Source organism: Nothoprocta perdicaria, unplaced genomic scaffold, assembly GCF_003342845.1.
Source record: "Nothoprocta perdicaria isolate Ctin4 unplaced genomic scaffold, notPer1 scaffold_96, whole genome shotgun sequence".
Lineage (NCBI taxonomy): Eukaryota > Metazoa > Chordata > Aves > Tinamiformes > Tinamidae > Nothoprocta > Nothoprocta perdicaria.
In genome coordinates this window covers 508,585-513,543 of record NW_020456265.1, presented here as the reverse complement: position 1 = coordinate 513,543, position 4,959 = coordinate 508,585, and positions in this window count along the sequence as shown.

The window sequence follows — 4,959 nt, the reverse complement described above, 5'->3', positions numbered from 1 at the left end:
GCCCCCACCCGTGCCCCCCCGGCGCGCGTGGGGCAGGAGCCCCCCCTTGCAGCCTCAGGTCGCGCGAGCGTCTCCCCCGCCCGGCGCTTCCGCGGGGAGAACGCACATGCATATGCATGCGCACATATGTGCATATATATATATATATATATATATATATATGCGTGTGTGTGTATACATATTTGCGTGTATATACCGTATGCGTGCATAGATGTCTCTATAGCATATGCATAAGCCATATATCACACGCACACAGATAATATATTTATGCGTATATATATAGTATTTTACGAGTGCATTATATAGGTGCCTGTATGTAGTACGTGCAACACATGCATACACACATACGTGCGTGTGCACAGATATATATGTATGTACAGAAGCACATATAGATGTATAGACAGATATAGATATAGATAGATGCATAGATGTATAGATATACATATATAGAGATGTATAGATGTATTGATACATATATACATATACAGACACGCACATAAACGTACTTATACCTACACGTATGGCGTGGCCGAGCCCCGGCCCCTGCCCGGCCCCTGCCCGGCCCTTGGGGGTGGCTCTGGCCAGTGGCCCCGGGTGCCCCTCGCCCCTACCTGGGGCGCCGCGGAGGGGCCGTCGCGTTGCCCCCACGCGGGACCCGCGGCTTCCACGCAGGAAACCCCTCCGCGAGCTGCGGCCGCCGCGGGCAGCGCGTCCCAAGCGCGAAGCCGCTCGCGGCCCGACCCCTCACGAAAGCCGCCCCGTGCGGCCCACGCACACGCGTGGCAGCAGCACCCCCGGCCTCTCCCGCCTGGTCCGCTCTTGGAGCCGCGACGGGGGGATATTTTATTTTATTTTATTTTATTTTATTTTATTTTATTTTATTTTATTTTATTTTATTTTATTTTATTTTATTTTATTTTATTTTATTTTAATACCCGCGCGTGGCGGGGTGGCAGACAGGGAGTCCGGAGCGCCCTTGGCGCTCCCTCCTTGAAGGCCGCGGAGACACGGGCGGCCCCGCCGCGCGTGGGCCCCTCGCAAAGCCGCGGGTTTGGGGCGCGTTTGGGGAGCGGGGCGGGGGGAGCGTTTGCAGCCCTGTGCTCCGGGCGTCAYTCCGCTCGATTCGGCTCTCAGCTCACAGCAAAACGGTTGCTCTGGGCAAAAACGGCTCCAAACGGCCCTGGACGATGCCACTTTCCCGGGGACACTTGGCGAGAGCCTGGGGACGTCACTGGCCGTCGGCGCTAAACGAAGTGGTGTTAAACCCGCTGCTCCCCTTCTCACTTCCCGCCGGCGCCTGCCCCGGCTGGGGCTTTCGGCGAGGGAAGCGCCACAAACGGTTGAGGAAAAACAACGGGCGGGAAGAAACTGCAGCGCGGCGGGGAAATTCTCCGAGCCGAATAACTGCCCCGCGGCAGCCGGAGCCGGGCGCAGGGGGGCAAAACTGCTCCGGGAAAAACCGAAAAAGCGGATACACGGGGAAAAGTCGCTGCGTTTCAAGGCATGTCTTACAGGTTTGGACATGCAGGGCTAGCCCCGGGGAGGAAACCTGACGGGGCACCTCCGACTTAAAAATATATACGTACATATATATAAATATATATATAGGAAAAACCGAATGGGTCTCAAAGGAAGGCGCTGGGGGAACGCGTTACGTTTCTAACAAATTGGGGCAGTTTGGAGAAAGGGCAGGTTTGTGGCTCCCTGAACGCAATCCCGAAGGAAAGGGGGGTCAGTGGAGCCCGCAGCCCCGGGAAGCGCCTCCCAAGGGCCCTCCAGCCGGGAATGCGGCGCAAGGGACCGAACCCAGTGAGGATAATGAAGAAAACGACTAACGGTGTAAGCGCCCAGATCACATATCTGTATATATGTGATACATATATATATATATATATATCCAACTGCAAACTAGTAGGGCATAAAAAGCCCTGTTCTTTAGCATCCTGCTTATTTAACATCCCCCTGGTCGCAGACAGAAACTCCTGGCAGTTTGCAAGGATTTTTCTTGCGTGTGTGAGTGGAGTGTACGAGAAACGCACTGCAGGGAAATCAATGCAACTCCCCGGCATTTTAAATAAAAACGAAAAGGAAATAAAAGGGCGGTGGGGAGGAACCCCCGAGCGGCCCCGGGTCGCTCGTGGCGGGGCCGGGGCGCGGAGCGGCGCCTTCCCTCCCCCTGGGGCGCGGGGGGCCCCGCGCGCAGCCCACGCGCGTCCGCGGCGCCGCGGGCAGCGCTTACCTGAGCGTCCCGGCGCAGGGGGGCCGCGGGGGCCTTKCCGCGGGACCCCCGCGGCCCATGCGGGGAGTTTTCGCCTCGCTCCGTGTCACGGCGGGGCGGCTTGTGCGACGCTCGCGGTGCCAAACGCTCCCGAGCGGGGCAAACGCCGCCCGGCCCCGCGGGGCCCGCTCCTAACGTTTGCCCTGTGTGCTTAGCACGCGCAGTAACAGCGGGAAGTGTCTCCGGGCTCCCTAGGAAAGAGCCAAGCTCCGGGTATTGCAAAGCTTAGGGCTCCTATCGTCAGCCCTAGTGCGAGCTCAAGCACTAGCGCTGCTTATTCCCCGCACAAATCCTATAAACGCTAACAAACTGCAGGATTTGCCTAACTTTCCCGAGCCGTGCAATCTTAGATGATTACTCAGTGGGGCCGCCAGTGTGCGGGAGGATTAGGGGCTAAGCACGGGCTGCACCATCAACCGTCTAGGGTGCCACTTGAGCATGTCCTTACAAACGAGGAAGGCAGCAAACCTAAGCAGTGACAATGCACCCGCTTTGTGCTGAATGCTCGAAAAGAGGAGAAAAAGGGAAGTTAAATCATGGTGCTAGAATTATGAAACTAGGCAGGACTGGGGCCTCTGGTTGCAGGGATCAGTCGTTTTTGGTCCTTTGCTTGAAGCCTCATAAGCTGCATTGCTGCTATTGTCCAGCCTTCCCCGGCCACGTGGGGCAACACTTGGCACTGGGACAGAAAGTTATTTCTACTGGGCAGAAACTGGAAATATCCAGCTGGGCTACGGATTCCATTTCAATCAGAGCGGAGGGCAGGAAAAGCCAGTGCCCTTTCTCATTACACAGATAGCAGCGTTAGTTAGAGCTGCTTGAGCTGTCCAGAAAATACCTGCTGTTTAAAAGTGAAATAAGCAAGGGAGTATTTTTTTTTTTGTTCCTAAACTAATCAAATTATTTATGTTTGTGCACATAATGTACATTATACGTGGTTTCTGTACCCAGTGTGCAGTGATAATATAAGCACGCTTTGCTGCAGGAGCTGTCAGGGTCGATGGACTGATCCAAATGCATTTGCAACTTTTGCAACAAGTAGATCTACATAAAAACATAAAAAAACCTCATGGTTGGATGTTTGAGTCAAATAAGGAGAATAAAACTTTTTTTTTTAACAGGATCTAGAATTTGATTATTTTTCTGAGAGCAATTCATAAAACCATATACTTGATATTAACTATCATGGCAAAACCTTTGTTTCTGCTCACATAAACTGAAAACCATATTTCTTTTAACTAAAGTATCTACTTTATCTAGTTTAAAAATTGAAAGGCATCCTTGGAAACTTGGAGAGGGAGGGTATCAATCACCAAGAGGAAACTTCTAGGTCAAAGATATAGGAAAAATCTAGTATGAAAAGCAGGCAGTGGAATATTTTTGCCCTGTTTGTCTGAAGTCCTTTGAACATTAAGGAAGTCAATGTAAGTACTTTTATTTATTTTTTTTAGTTATGTTCAGTGACTTAAAAGTAGTTTTCTCAATGGCCTTCAGCTTGTATGAACACTGTGACTAATCTAGTGGAGATGAGTAATGGATCTGTGAGGAATAGAGGAATTCTGATGCAAAAACATCTCTCTCTTTCTGTTGGTGTTTTATGCTGCCTCACATTCAATATATTACATAATGGTTGTCAGAAGAACTTCAGTAATGCTTTATGACAATGTTTATAAATAGTTTAGTCATGATTTCGAGATGATGAATGGAAAATGCTATTTACATGTAATTATATCATGTTTTACTGAGGTTTCACTGTTATGTCGTGTTTTAACATGTTATACCATGTTATATCATGTTTTGTTGATGTTTTATTGTTGTGAAAGGCACTCATAAGCAAACACGTGTGTTCTCATTTATGTTTGCACTTTCACAGTTTGATGTAGCATCGCAGTTAGGTATTTTTGCATTTGTCTACTGAACTCTTTCTAACATATCCAATAGCTTACTCCTTAATGGGTATTTTACTGTTTATAGGCAGAGAAACTTAAATCAAGATTAATCTGTTCACRTGGGACTGGAACATTACCGCAAAAGCCCAGGGATGAAGTGGAGAAGCAAAGCTACAGGGAAGGCTGCCTGCACAGATGTAAGACCTCAGCCCTGTGACTGCCTGTGCACCAGCCATCTCTCAAAGCCACAAGAAATCCCATTTCATCAATCAAGCAGGCTTTTGGTTTGGGCAMACCTTTCTGATGCACATGCAAGCATATATCATATTTGCCTGTGTTTTTTCCAGTGTGATGTGACCTGGATCCTATGTGCCCCTCCAGGCTGCTGGGTACCTCCTCTAACATCTGTCCTTTCTCCTGCTCCTGGATTCAGGTGTGGACCTAGAGCTCCATTAGCTTAGCACAGCTTAAAATATTGACTTCATGTCACCTTTGGAGCTTTCCTAGGGCAGAAAGACCTGCAAGACCTTGCTGATAGCAAGAAGATGGATTTGCGTCCTTGTTAATGTGATTGAGCTGACAAGGAAGGTTTGACTCAAGGAGATCCATGGGGATTCACAAACTTGGCCCGTGGGGATCTGGTGCTGTGCATATGATCCCTTTTGGGCCAAAAGGCAGAGAAGTGCAGTGCTAGAAGTGGGCTGCAATTCTTCCAGATCATCCTTGCAAAGGCCATGCTCTGTGCATCCGTAAAGGAGCCACATGAGCTGCCCTATCCAAAGGTAGAAAGAA